The sequence below is a fragment of the Dermacentor albipictus genome, chromosome 4 (assembly GCF_038994185.2).
Source record: "Dermacentor albipictus isolate Rhodes 1998 colony chromosome 4, USDA_Dalb.pri_finalv2, whole genome shotgun sequence".
In the NCBI taxonomy this organism is placed as follows: Eukaryota; Metazoa; Arthropoda; class Arachnida; order Ixodida; family Ixodidae; genus Dermacentor; species Dermacentor albipictus.
In genome coordinates, this window is record NC_091824.1 from 42,508,938 (window position 1) to 42,524,770 (window position 15,833).

Consider the following 15,833-nt stretch of genomic DNA (forward strand, 5'->3'; position numbering starts at 1 on the left):
GGGGAATGTCTTTCGGCCCCGGGTGCATCTTCCGCCATGCCGAGCTTGTCTAAGCTAGAGTTACTGTATATGCTACCGCAGGTAGCATATACAGTAACTCTAGTCTAAGTAGCGCACAGATTCGCAGACTGCCCTGCGAGAGTTTTTTGGCAGATCAGTTCTGCGGAATCACACAAGGTGGGGCAAGGTTCGAGAAATGAAAAGTCATCAACCCGAATATAGCACGAAAATATAACAACGGAACCCCTGCGAGTTTCTCAGAAATGATAGCTTCACCGTTGAGACAAATTTGTCCTAGACAAATTTGCTGGTTGAGCCGGTTGGTCGAGCATATATATAGAAATGTGGCGCTTCAAATACGGGCCCGAAAGAGTTCAATGCGGACAGGAGGTGCGCTTGTCCTCTCCGCGCCGTCTTCATTTAAGCCCCGCCTATCGCGCTTCACATTTCCAAGAAAATAATAATAATGATGAACCGCCTCCCCCCCCTCCCCCCAAATAAAATAAAGTTAAAGGTAAACACGCACACTTGGGAGACGGTGCAGAATCACAGTCCAATTTCTGGCGTTGATGTTTCCTTGGAACCGTCGCATTAAGAGCTACACTGGCTCGTAATACAACTACACTTCAAATAACCTTGGCCAAATATAATACATCCAGCCGTTTGAAACGTTGCCTGCATACAGTGCTTTTGAATGCTTGTTTAATAATTTTTTTCAGCCACTGCCGTATTTCACCGACACACACACAAAAAAATAAGGTAGCATATGCATGCTATCTGAGAACAGTTCATTTTAGTACAGATACAGCCAACTCCACTTTAGCTGTACTATTCTCTTCGCTGCTTTTCTGAAGTGGTTACTCGAGTGAAAGGGCATATGACGCCAATGAAGTGGTTCATCTAATTTTTTTGATGAAACGTTATATCAGATTCTACGCCGGTTATGCGTACAGCTGCTTATTTAACATCGCACATTGTGTGCTTTACTGCAACTTTTCGGATAAAGAAAACCACAAACACACACACACGAAAAAGAGGAGGACACCGGCGCCGGCAATGACGATATAGTAGAGTCCCATTCATGATGGAACGTCGGAGATGGTAAGGGGCCTATGGCGCCGCACCGTACGGGAGGCTTTTGATCCGCGACAACGTCGACGATCCGTCAGCAGACTCAGTCTCGACGGCTTCGTCGGTCAGAGCAATGATTTATGGGGTGCGCACTTAGTGAGCCTGGGCCTGAACGCTGGAACGACGTCGGTATATACTGTGTTTGTGATGGGCGAACACCACACCATCGAACTTACTCGAAGCTATATATATATATAATGCTACACGATGAAAGCGTCTCGCAAATCTTTTCTCTCCGAGTCACGAAATAAGAATTCTGCGGTTCGGTTTCTTCTGTCGGTCGCGACTTATAAGTGATCACGCGTCATACTTAACGCGTGAAACCATCAACCAACTGCAGGAGGGGATACGAGATATTGGACGTTACGGGACAATCTCTGTCAAGTTGATGTGCCTAGAAAAACACGTTCACCTAGTAACTCGATCGTTTTTTTATTTTATTACCTCAGAGAGGAACTCCGACATCGAGGCTGAGAGGTGATTGCAAAGCCTGCTGCTCCGGAAAAGTTGGTTCACTTGGCTTCCGACGGCAAAGGAACGCAGTAAGCTAACACGAACAAAAAACAAAAAAAACTCACTCTATAAAGCACAACAGCGTTTTCCGGTAAGTGTTTTTTCTTTCTGTCTGCCCCGTTTGGCTGCCAAAAGTAAAGGTGGACGTAAACGTTTCACGTCAGCCGAGTAACGTCATATCGTGCTCGTTCTTTTGCTGTCATCGTAGTTGTAGTTCTGCGAGTTGGCGTGCTCTCAGAGCCATTAAGGGGAAAAACAAGTTTAGCAGTATTAGTAAATTACAATTATAAAATACCAAGACAAGCCACGCTGACTGTGATACGAGGCTTGAGAAGACATCAAAGACGCAAGAACGGAAGAGTGACGCCACATTTTCTAGCACCAGTTCCAGCACCGCAGGTCATCGTGATATCTTTTTTTTTTTGACGGCCTCACCTCCGGCACAGTTAATTATTTATCTATAATATTCTACTACATTGTTTCTTTAAAAAATGGCACAATTTGGAAAGCTTTGCGAAATCTTGCTGCCTTTCGGAAGCCCAAAGACACGAACGTACTCTGAAATCCCTGCCATGACACCAACGTACCGATGATAATACTTCGGGAATAATATATTATATACCGAAAAAGCTATATTATATATATACATATATATATATATATATATATATATATATATATATGTGCGTGTGTGTGTGTGTTTTTGGTGCTCATTATGTAGTAGTAAACCATTTTGAACACTATTACCACAAATACAGATTTGATTGCACACTCTACCAGTCTAAGTTGATCTAGTGTTTCTTTTGGTGCGGCTTCAACAGTTACTTGAAACAAGCATTCAACGGTTTCTCAAGAGTGTCGAAGAGGCAGGCAACGGCAGCATACAACCTGGTGTGATTATTCAATGCAGATCCTCTATAAAAGCCTAATATGTGCAATCTCGAGCAATATGTTAAGCACACAAAAACGCACGACTCGAACACTAGGTAGGTGCGTATCTAAGCTGACTTCGCGCAGAAAGCAAAACAGAGCTATTGAACGGCGACACTCTCCTATGGGAGATGGCGGAACCGACGTACTTACGACATCTCTCAGTGCCTTTATAGCTGGCTCTGGTAAAGCTCGAGAGAACCTTCGTGCCCCCAGAATGTCCGCAGCTCGCTGAGCGCTTCCCCAGACAAAGCGTCCACATAACACCGCTGTCGGGCTGTAGCTCGAAAAGCTAGGACCATGATGAGAGCTCGAAGCGAGGTACTATATCTAATTTCAGCATCCGTTATAGTGACTAAAGTTATCAGTTTGAAAGAAAAACTTTCGCTTTGCTGATGCGCTGGTAGGAAATTTTTCGTTTCCTTGATGGTAAATTACGCGCCATAGAAAAAAATACAAGGTAATCCGGTTCAATATTCCACGGCGACATAAAGGAATCTGAAAAAGAGAGGGAACAATACTGCCGTGGAAGAAGCCAAGTGCCGTCGTGGGGCCTGCAATTATCACCACCGGAACCAAGTCGCCGGCTAGTACTGGGTCATTTTTCTGTCCCTCGGTACGCTGATCTACATGGTTTATGGGACTGGTACGGTGTGTCGTCAGTTTCAGTTCGGTGCTTCCGACCTCGCGAAGCTTTCGGAAACGTAATCGATTTCCCCCGATGCCGAGGGAACTCGCGAATGCGCAGACGGCGATCGAAGGCGCCACGCGCGTTTCCTTGATACACTGGCTTCGACATCAGGCGAACCCTGGCCCATTTCTCCCGAATCTGTGTATACGCGGCCTCCCGTAGAGTAAGACGTAACAGCGAAGATCGTTAAGAGACCGTTTTGTACAGAGGCGATCGAATCCCTCTTCAAGGAAACGAAATAATAATGTGTGCAGATATCCGACAACCGCAGCTGTGCATCCGCGCCCTAAATGCGGCCGCGCACTCAATACGTCTGTGGCGGTTTCTCAAAAAAAAAAAAAACAGAAAAGCCGTAGTTGTACGCGTCATTGAATTTATCGCGATGCCGGGGCTTCCTGTTCTATTACCCGCGAAGTCGAGCAGCTTTGGCGGCAGATTCTCTCAGAGCTCCGAAGCCTACTTCAGTGGCTTCTGCTACGCATGGCCTTATTAGTTGGTGTCTTTGCTCGACGCCTCTCCATCAATTATAGACGACGCATACATGGTGATGAATGCGATCCTCCAGTGGCAAGCAGCGCTCCTTATCGCAGGCCTCGTGCGGGACAAGAGTTGAGCGTCGTGCATCACGAGCCACTGTGAATGGAGTCTAATGCGTCTTTGTTGCGAAGGCATGACGGAAAGCGCCTGGTGTCGTTTAGTCTGGACTAGGAATCGTTGCGTGGTCGTGACGCGCGCATAGTGTAAATGGGGTGCGTTCGATATGAAGAGCTACGATACGACCGAGGACAGCGGCCGAGGGTAATGTGCTGCTCTAAGGGTGTCGTGTGTCAACGGACGAACGCTATCCGGTTATTACACAAGTAAACACGCATACGCTATCGCGTAGTTACTATCGTGAAGAAATCACGCGAACAGAAAGCCATAAGGCGGCAGATGGAAACTAAGATTTTGTTAGAAATTGTCGACATATTAGCATACTCTGATCACAACTTAGATGGGAGGGGTACTATTGCTAGTGATACAGAAAAAGTCCGCGTAGTTAAATTGTATTCGTGTACCACTCCTATTTACCCATCGTATAGAGGGTAAGTATGAGTCAAGCACTTACTTTTAACCTTCTAGTTTGTCTGGCGGATATATGGCGGATCCAGGACTGGATCCGCCATATATCCGCCAGACTGCCAGACTGGATCCGCCAGACTGGATCCGCCAGACTGGATCCAGCGCATTATATAATGCGCTGGATCCAGTCCCCCACCCCCCAACCCCCCACCCGCGGCGGCCGCATTTCGATGGGGGGGGGGCGAGAAATGCCCGGGTACTGTGCACGTTAAAGAACCTCGAATGGTCGAAATTATTGCCTGTGCAAACGCACGTGCAACGTATCAGTGTGTGAGTGGCGTTGGAGCTTTACTGAAAGAGGCCTTAAAATGGGCACAGGGAGTGTTCATAAGCTCGAGAGAGACTTAAAAGCTGCGGTGCTATGACCGGCACAGGGGATGTTCAGGCTTGTAGAGTTATTGTATATGCTATCAAAGTTGTATTTTGGCAACATGTATAGTAACTCCAGAAGGTTGGATAGGAGGGTGCGCACGAGCGTGAGGCGTCTTGATTATTTTGCACGGTGCCTTCTCCATTTTCAGTACAGCTGGAGGCTGCTCAACTGCTCGGTCAACTCCCTCAATCTGCTCAACTGGTCAACCAGGCGAGTGTCCGGATTGCTACCTTACACAGGGGGGAAGAAAAAGGGGAAGAGCAAGTGGAAGAGAGAGAGAGGCTGAGCTCTGAATGCACGTCGGATGATGTGCAGGAGTACTACATATGGTCTCTCAGACCCAGCGCCATAGCCAGAATGCACATCATCCGACGTGCAGGAGTACTACATGTGGTCTCTCAGACCCAGCGCCATAGCCAGAATTTTTTTTTCCTGGGCGCACCTAGTTGACCGGGAACAGGGTGGATGAGAAGAAGGAGGAGGGCAGGTCTGGGCAGGCCGCATACTAACACAGAAATTTCGGAGGAGAAGACGCTGCAAGGCAGCCTCGTCGCCTGGCATGCAAGATTTCTTTAACACAGTGGAGCACCCAATTTATAAGGTGCCCCAGATTGTACGAACTGAACCCTTCGCTCCAACTCCGACCTCCATCCGGGCTTCACCGACATGAGGCATCGCTTCTCTACCGGCTGTGGTTGGGAGTGACTTTCACGAAGGCGTACACAACTTTGATTGGAATGACCGACAGTGCTGCATGCGAGTCTGCGGCGTGGGAGAGAACATCGAACATTGATGGTGCCATTGTCATCGATTCCATTCGGAAAGACAAACATTATCGATCGCATTGCGACGACTGGACGATCGGCCGTTGTCTGTGCAGGCGCTACTTGAAGACTGTCCCCATCGCTCGTCGGCCCAAACAGCTATGCAGACAGTTTTGTCTTTCTTGAGGGCGACTGGCTTATGTGAACGCCTTTGACTCGCTCGGGCCCTCCACGTGCGTACGCGAGCTCACCACGCCTTTCCTCCCCCTCCTCGCCCTCTCTGTCTCTTATCTTTCTATTACTTCTTTCCCGTCCCCCAGTGTAGGGTAGCCAACCAGACGCATTTCTGGTTAACATCTCTGCTTTCTCTCTTTATGTTCCTCCTCCTCCTCGGTGAGGAAATGGGCACTTCAAACGTGACCCCCCCCCCCCTCCCTCAGCTCTGGCTAGCCACTTCTGAGGCCGTTTCACTTCAAGTACTGTGCTAGTTCACGAATCATTTTCTGTGCCAGCGATGGATGTGCCCGCGGTTCGAGTATCTTTGACTCAGAGAACAGTCTGTCCGGAGGAAGAGGCGTCGGACGTTATAGAGAGGATGTATACGTAATATAAATTTCGATTGTTTGGATAGTTTCCTCGCACCTGCTGTAGTCGCAGGTAGGGCTATTGTCCATTCTCTTAATAGGAGCAACTTTTCGCAAACGTCACTCCTAGCCACAAGCAGAACTGCAACGTTGCTTCGCCGCGGGAAAAGCTAGATAGCAGTTGTAGCAACAGAAAAAAGTCCAACTTAGGCAGTGGACAATTGAAGACATTTGAATTCCAGAAAGCTTCCGTCTTTTTGCGTGCAAGTAGACGAAGCTCCCTGAGCAGCGTCCGTTCTCGTCAAAGGTATTGCAAGCGTCTGGGTGTCTTCGCGAGCAGACCGGGCAGCCATACCAGCAAAGTTGTTGCCGACGATGTCACAGTGAGCCGGAAGCCATTGAAAGATTATGTTAGTCGCATTATGTGCAAATATCTCGCTCGTGTCGGGAGCATGGTGGTGCAGCTTCCGTAAAACCAGATACTATATGCTAGTATGTTCTGTCACGTAAAGCAGACTTGAGGCTGGGAAGAGCTGCTTTAAAGTCCCAAAATGTGGCCCATTTTTGTGCCGGGTCACCGGCGACATAGTTCATAGGTGAGAATTTCCGCTCCAGGAGATGTAGCTCCCTGTGACGTTTTAAATTTGACTGATATCTGCTTCGCTAAAATGACAAAAGCAGTAGCTGTGCTGGTAGGCGAGGTCAAAGCGTAACTATATATATGTACACGGTCTGAATGTGTCTGGTGCAGTAATAAAAGTGTCAGTGCGTTCAGAGCGAGGGACGATTGGTTAACCTTCCTTGTAATTACAGGAATAGCTAGGTTCCCTAGAGACTGCAATAGGCACTGCACGAGGGATGAAGGTTTCGCCACACATAAACAAGCTGATGGTATACACTCTCCATAAGAGGTAATCACTTAAAGGGCCCCTCACCAGGTCTGGCCCTGTTGAGCTGACAAGCGCAGAGCATGCATTGCGCCATAACGATTGTGTCTGCAAAGTATTACATCGCTACGTGCCGCGGAATGATCTGAAATAGCAAATTGAACGCCGTGTTTCCTTCTCCTCGCCGCCGCCGCGCTCCAAGAAGGAGGATGGCGTACTCGCGTCCCTGCGCCTGTCCGCAGTGTGACGTCGCTCGCGGTAGCACGTGACTTCGAGAATTATTCAAGGCAGCTTCTGTTATATGTGTGATTATACCTGAATGTGTGTACCTGAATGTGTGATTATACCTTCTGTTATGTGTGTGATTATACCTGAATTGACGAATTGAAGTTTAGAGAAATAATAAAACATACAAACTGAATGTCGGCGTGCTTTTTTTCTACTTCACACCGAAGCAAGAGAGAGGTACTTCCGCTTCGTCTGCTTGTTCCCACGGTCGTGTGGTCACGTGCGTAGGTACCGAAACTATGCCATTTTCTACCGTGTTCCAGCGCCCGTGATCATGCTCTGCGATGCGCTTGTTCTGCCTCAGTATTCGCGTAGCACTGAATTATAACTCTACTCTTGTGTCCTTGTTCGCAGCACGCAAAATCATGCGCTGCGCGAAACGATAACAGCTCACGCGCAACATCGCCAGCGGACGCGCGCATTACTGAAAAAAAAAAAAAAATGTGTGGAGAAAAAATAAGCTAAGGTGGGGCCTGTGACGCATGCGGCACGCGATCCTCGAGGTCCGGCATAGGAAAACACAAGGAAAGAATTTCGCTCGAGGAGGCTAGACAGTGTGAGTGGAGAGAGAGTCTCTCTATGCAGTGGAGCTCGCTTGCTGAAATGATGGGTTCACGGCACTAAAATATTTCTGTCTCAGCTACCAATGAGCCGATTTGAAAATTTTTTTCGGCAGAGTGCTCAATAGAGGATACGTAACAACTTCCAGCGTATAACTAAAATTTTCTATGCGGCCTGGTGATCGAGGGGCCCTTTAATATGTATTTTGATGTCTCTCAGGTGCCAGGGAAGCTACGTGCTGGTCGGGGATTCTTGGCAAATAGCGAATGTGCGCCCTGAAAGAGTCGAGAGCTAGGTATATCTGGATCATAGGCATCTCGCGATGGCAGTTGTTCCTGATATGAAGGTGCACTGATGCAGCCCTAAAACTACGCGCTTAGAGTTTCAACTTGTATGCCCTCCAGACAGCGAAAGTTTATCTTCCATGCGCTTGACAAGACTGGTAGAATGTAAAGCAAGATACCTAGGAACAGTGCCCTGTACAGCTCCAGCACAGAATGCACAGGTATACCCCAAGATTTCCCGCAGGTATTTCCCGCGGACGCAGTGTGGGCTCCATCAGAAGTTGCGTTTATTCATGACACCCAGAAAGCCTTGCGGTTAGTCATTGAATGAAATGCGATGCGGTGACATGGCGCGCTGAGGCACCCAATACGCCCTTTTCGGTAGTCACACTGAGGCCTTGTTCATGGAGATAAGACACCATCGTGTTTGCTGCCCGCTGAAGCCACGCCGACAGCTGTGGGCGATTCACCGCCGAGGCCCGGATGCAAATGTCATCGACGTATAGTGATACATGAACTGTGCGAAGTAAGTACTCCGGAAGGCCTACCAGGACGGAATTGAACAACATGGGCCTCACCACCCTACTGCGGCAGAGGTTGAGTTTCGAAGTTGGGTTATTTTCGGTCTATAAGAAAACGCACCTTTCTGTCAAACAGTCCCCAATCCATTGAGACGTCTGGCCGGTAATACCTGCAGCCTCAAACGCGCTTAGTGTGGCCTCAAGGGCAACGTTGTCGCCTGTTCCTTTGACATCGACAAAGAGCGTCATTGATAGGCGCTTTAGTTTTTCTTGTTCTTATGCCGAGGCAGCGTGGTATATAACGTTGTCGATAGATGATCAACCTCGACGAAAGCCCACCATGGCGTCCGGATAGTTGCTGAATCCCTCAAGGTACCATTCCAGGTGAGCAAGAGTCATGCTTTTCGCCGCTTTGCCAACGCAACAGGAAAGCGAAATTGAACGATAGGATCATAATTCGAGCGTATACTTCCCATATTTCATATAGGAGATCAAGCGGCTCTATTTCTGGTCTTTCGAAAGGACGCCGCTGTGCCATCAGTCATTGTAATACTTGAAGAACTTACCACGTGCCTGATATCCGTGGCGGCATAGGACAGCGTACGCGATGAATCTGTTCCTTCTGGCGAAGAACATCTGCAGGTCGCCCACGCAGCGTCGGGCTCCTTTAGTGAAAGTAGCACGTTTATTTCTCGCACACGTGACTCAGGGCCATCACTCAGTGTAATGTCACTACTGATGACCATGACCCAACACTGAAAAAATACATGCTTGTTTGCGGTCATAAAGATATTCAGCCCACGATGGGTGTTGAGCCTTGTAACTTTCCGCGAGAATTTCTTGTGGAAAAAAAATTACTACTGCATTCATGAAATCTCGAAAAGATACAAACACAGTCGCGCAAGATTTAGAAGAGCCTTCGTGATCAATGTTCAAAGTAAATGCCGCGAGTGCCTGCCAGTCGCATTCCTTTTTCCGGAGTTTTCGCAGCCCTCCCTACAAGGGGGCAGAAAGGATCGAGACACGCACACACACACGGCGCTAACCTCACAAAGCAAAAGAAAGGCAACCAAGCGATGGCACAAAGCGCTATTGCAAAACAGTATACCACACGTGTCAAATATTCTGGCGCAAGGAATTCCCCTTTTTTTTTACAAACAAAAAGGGGCATCACTGCCACACGTGCCACCACGTCTCGAAATTTTTTCTGGCTCGGCATTTCTTTCTCGTAAGCCTTTCTTTTTCCATGGCGACTATCCCTCATTATCGGAGCGGGAATACTTTCGATTAAGTGCTTAAAACGCGGTGACATTTGTGTACTTACATCGTCCGCCCACGATAAACCTTTCGCTGAGACTCCACTCTCTTTTCGGACTGGTTCTACGTAAGGCACCTCTATATGGTGCGTAGGTTCTTGCTCGAAGTTATATTCGCTTACGCATCTTCATATGTTGGACTATAGGTTACAAACGTCTCGCTATGCTGCATGCGAAGTCTGGTGCTTCACAGAAATTATTCAGAACCTACCGCACTACTGTCACTGATTTGACTTGAGGAGGCAACGCCTCTCCTGGTAACCGGGACAACTGGACGGCCCCCTACTGCTCACGCACAAGCTAGGACACCTCCTTTAACGCTTGCCAACGCACGCACTAATGAAGTCGGGTGTATGCTTATTAGAAGCGCCCTTGCGTTGTCCTTTAACTTTCTACATAAAATAACAGAAAGGCGTGCTAGTCGGACGTTATTCCGGTTAAAACAACGTGGCTAAATTTACTCAGAAACTCCTCTGGGAGTTCTCTAAGTATGCGTAAGCACTGTGTCGCTTGCTCATCTCACGCAACCCGGTGTCGTGATGAAAGTTATGAAACTTGATCTGACCAGTATAAACTACAGCGCTGCGGCCACACGAACTGGTGTGGACGGCAGCGCAATGTACTACGTTGATGAGGCAACCAAACTACTGCAGGTGGCTGTGCCAGGTGCACTAACGACGTTCCAATCATTATGAGTAGGTATCGCTCTTTAGCGCCTAGTCCATCCGTGTCGAACCATTGTGTGCCGCACGGACAATATCTTGAAAGCGATCTGCGATGCGGACAGTGAGTGCCGATGCTGATAGCTTCACGCGCTGTGTTTTCGCCGTTTCGAGTTGAAGAGCCACGCGCGGATCCATATCTTTTCAACGCGAGCTGCGACAGGGGCAGGTTGCGGCAGGTGCCGAGAGCTTTGTGAGCGCTGTGTTCTCGCCGCTTCGTTCGTGTGGAAGCCACAGACAGCATGCTATAGTTGCTCGCTGTTGCGGGCTCTATTTTTAAAGCAAGCGTCTTACGGGACGGACAGATGGACAACGGATGGTTTCACTCGACGGGTAACTACAGAAATGCTTGCGCATTTAACATTTCAGCATAAGAACAACAAAGAACAACACAATTTTTCAATATAAATCGTGACCAACTACGAAGACTCTCATTCCGCTTATGGGTAATTTGGAATACGGCAGGTAGTTTCACGTCGGCGTGGTCCGTTAGTGCTTATCTGTTGTCTTTGTATTTATCGCGCAGAATGTTTTGCAGATGAGTTATTTTTATAAGCTGCGGTATGCACCCTAACCCTCCCCTCATCCTACTTCTCTTTCGCATATTCCTAAGGGTTGGCAGCGCAACCCGAACGAAGGACAAATGGACGTGCACGAAACGTCCGGGTTGCGCTGCCCACCCCCAGGAGTATGTTCAGTCACCAACTTGCACAGCATGCTGTGTTAATTGTATTTCGAAATTTAGGCAACCTGACACTGTTTTCATTAGCGAATTTAGCCATCTCTCTTTTCTCCTCTCTTTTTATATTTCTGACCTCACGTTGGTTGAGGTTTCTGAATTGTCTAAAGTGATTGAAGAACCTTGAAGTGTCTCACAATTACTACTGTCAATTCATTGTCTGGTCCAGCCTACAGGAAACGTTGTAGTTAATTTTGTTTCTTAGTTTCGTATCCTGTAGTTCGGTATTTGTTTTGCGAGTGAGGCGCTTAGAACCCAGTGTTTGACTAAACTTTACGAAAGAACTTCTATGTGGCAATAATCATATCAGCACGTAGAAACTGAGCACATCACTAAATCCATCGAACATCACCTTAAGCGCAACCATAAATTCGGGTGCTCCTATCTAAATACATGTGAAAGGAGAATTTGTTTTTTTCGGCAACTGCTGCACCAAATTTGGCGCGATTCGTTGCGTTTAAAAGAAAAACCTGAAATCTGGTAACTGCTTGTTTCGAATTTTTGATTTATGTAGTCAATTTTTATTACAAAGTGGCAAACATCGAAAATTTTCAGAAAATCGAAATATTAAGTTTACATCTCTATAACTCAGTAATGAAAATCATATCACGATTATGTGAATTGCATCTGACAGTAAATCTAAAGTGGACAAAATTGATATGTTACACATGAATGTGAAAAAAATTAAGTAATATGGAAGCACAGCTTCTGCGGAACCCTTGTACGCAACGTAACCAACTACATATCAAATTTCATATCATATCAATTACATAGATAAAAATTACATATCAAATTTGCTTGCTTTCAGTGATCTAGTGGATGCCGTTTGCAGAACCGTGATATTTGGTTTTGTTGGAGAGTGAATAAATTGTAAACTTCATGCTTCTATTGTTTTTTAAACCTCGGAATTTTTGAAAATCTTTTTAACAAAATTCATACACTGAATCGAAATTCCACTGGCAACAGTCCCTATAATTTAAGTTTCTCTCTCAAATGCAAGAAATTTCATAAAACTCGGTCCAGGGGTTATCTCATAAAAGAGTTTTTTGCGTTTTACATGTATTTGAATATACAGCGTTGGAGTTGGACCCGAGCTAAAGCTTCCTCTTAGGTCGTCAAGCTGAATGGTGCTAATGCGGAGAATATACAGTGACAGCGACAACGACAACTTTCATGGGTTCTACTCAGTGCGAAAAAGTCTTGGCTTTTGCATTGGCTCCTCTGGCTCGAACCGGTGCAGGCTGATTTATAGAGCCGACATGCACACATGACTTGATGATCACAGCGCTTAGTGCGTCCTCAATCGGAATTGCAGTCCCAACACAGATAGCAGGTGCCGCACTGAGGTCGTCATCGCTATATGGTTCCTACATATAAGTCTAGCATTCAGACTCCCTAGTTGTCGCGTTGTGCTTTCTTGCTGTCTTCGTGTCGTTAGCCCTCGTAAATGTATATTGCATGAAAAGGCTCTAGCAAATCAGACACGCACCGCTTATATTAATGTGATTAGCATTTCTTGCCTACTTTAGGCATTTTGGGGTTTTACATGCCAAAGCGACGACCTGACTATGATGAACGCCGTGTCGTGGGACTCCGGATAAATTTTGACCGCGAAGGAATATTCAACATTTTCCACTGCACAGGGCACTAGCGTTCCTGTATTTCCACCTAAATCTCACCTAAATGTGACCAACAGGATATAGCTGTGAAACTGTTAACAAGGTCACATACCTTGTGTACTCGCAGAGATTACATTCAGGTTTACACAGACGGGACTCGTGTCAAATTGAAAGCTCAACGTCTGCATTCGGCGTACCCCCTACGAGAGTGCAGAGAACATTCAAATTATGAAGAACCATGAACTCTAACATAGCAGAACTTATTGTTTTATTTGTGCCTCGACCTTCGTGCGCGCACAAAAACGCCCGGCCACTTAAATGGGTCATCCTGAGGGACACGCAAGCACCCTTTAACGCGATAGCGTTACGCGCCCCGTGTCGCAGGAAATCTGGCGTCAGCGCCTGGCGTACAACGTCTGACATCCTTCCTGAAAAAATGATTTTCCAACCACACATACCCGGGCTGTTCATATGATGCAAGGAATTCGCCGAACTAGTTGAATTCTCAAGCTAAAATACGTGAAACAATTGTCAACTACGACTTACACACAGTCTACAGACATGATAGCTCTCAGATTGTAATTTGAATATACGAAAAAACATAATTCAGTTACGCGAAAACTCAAACAAACCACTTTTCCGGCGTTTCTACAATCTACAGAACGGAGACAGCATCCGCCATTTGCGCACGCCGGCGCATAGGTATCTCGGAGTTCACGGAGCGGCACGCCCGTTTCCTTGAAACACTTCCAGATGGCACTCAACTCCGCCGCATCGTGGCTCATGCAAGAGGCCGCGTTACGACCAGAAAGCTCGCCTTCGTGCATAGCGTCTGCCGCGAGCGTTTCCCGGTAAACATTACGGTTACATCTTCTGCAGTTGCCGGTAAACGTGAAAGGCATTCACGAATTTTGGAACGCTATCACGTTCCACTCTTAAAAGCAAAGCTTAAGCGTACTCCAAATTTTATTGTGCGGTAATTACGTAAGCAGGAGCAAAAATTATGTTCTAGTACATGAAACACAATAAATGTATGCAAAGGTGATAGACACGAGACTTGAAATATTATTTCACTGAATTCCTAGTCACGTGTCTAGGAATTCAGCGAAATAATATTTCTAGTTCAAGTAATATTTCAAGTAGTGTGCGATTCAAGGCACCACAGAGGCACACATTTGAGCACGCCCGGCCAACGCTGCAAGTGACACTCATCTGATACCTTTAAGAGACAGAAAGAGAGTGGTTTGGATCAGCGAGCAAACGGGTTTGACGATATTCTAGTAGATATCAAGATAAAAAAATGGCGCTGCGCAGGTCATGTAATGCGCAGATTAGGTAACCATTGGACCATTAGGGTGACAGAATGGGTACCAAGAGAAGAGAAGCGCAGTAGAGGACGGCAGAAGGCCAGGTGGTGCGATGAAATTAGGAAATTTGCTGGTGCTAATCGGAATCGGTTGGCGCAGGACCGGGGTAATTGGAGATCGCAGGGAGAGGCCTTCGTCCTGCAGTGGACATAAACAGGCTGATTATTATTATTATTATTATTATTATTATTATTATTATTATTATTATTATTATTATTATTATTATTATTATTATTATTATTATTATGATGATGATGATGCCGTTGTGTCATAACGATGCACGCAACAGTTTACGGCAACATTCACTTCGGTTAGCTAGAGGTAGCTACGTTGAAAACTTTGGTCGAAACTGCGTAATATTTCAAATTGGCCCAAAAGATACAATTTACTATTACATTAACGGTTGCAGGTTCTCTCAAAACAGTAATAGACAGATTAAACCTAGGCACAGTGTACCAAAATATTTTTACATAGAATAAGCTGAAAGTGCGATGTGCTCCCTTGTTCGGAATCACAAGATGTTGAATACCTCTTCTTGAACTGCAATATTCATTGTCGGCTTAGCAAAAAAAATTAAAATACCAGATAAATAATGTGCTCTGGACAACAGGCCACTCATAGGGAAAAATATGGCGGCCATCTCCGACAGCTGAACTGCAAGAGCGCGCAATTACCGGCTTAAAAGAATTTTCGGAAGCGGCAAGCATAGCAGACAATTTAGTAGAACGCACTAATTATGCTCTGTGGTTATGCGCGACAATTTAATCTTATTGCCAGGTGCCTTTGATTTTGAGTTTGTTGCTATTTGTGGTGCAAGCATGTAAACATTGTATGGTAGACTACACTCCCTCGAAATACCAATGAATAAGAAGTGGTTTCAATATTTCTAAATGAGATTACTTGCTGTGCAAATTCTTCTTTGTGACGTACCACGTGCCAGTTAGCACTTTATCTGAACACCGCGTTAGTTTTTTTGCACCTTTGTTTATTTTATATTGATATGTTACGCCTCTCTCTCTCTCTCTCTCTCTCTCTCCCTTTGTGATTGTTCTAGCAGGTCAATGTTTATGGTGTACTGCCGGTGTCTCTTTTACTCGCTTATTTGTTTTATCAGCCAATTTGTTTAAGTACTGTTCACCCAGAAGAGAAGGAGTCAATGGCATTACCTTTGATGCCAACTTCTCCTGCACACATACTTACTATCACCCGCCGTGGTTGTTTAGTGGCTATGGTACAGTGCTGCTAAGCACGATGTCGCGGGATGGATTCACGGCGTCGACATTTCGATGGGGGCGAAGTACGAAAACACCCGTGTAATTAGATTTAGGTGCACGTTAAAGATAACTAGGTGGCCCAAATTTCCGGAGTCCCCCACTACGGCGTGCCTCACAATCAGATCGTGGTGTTGGCACGTAAAACCC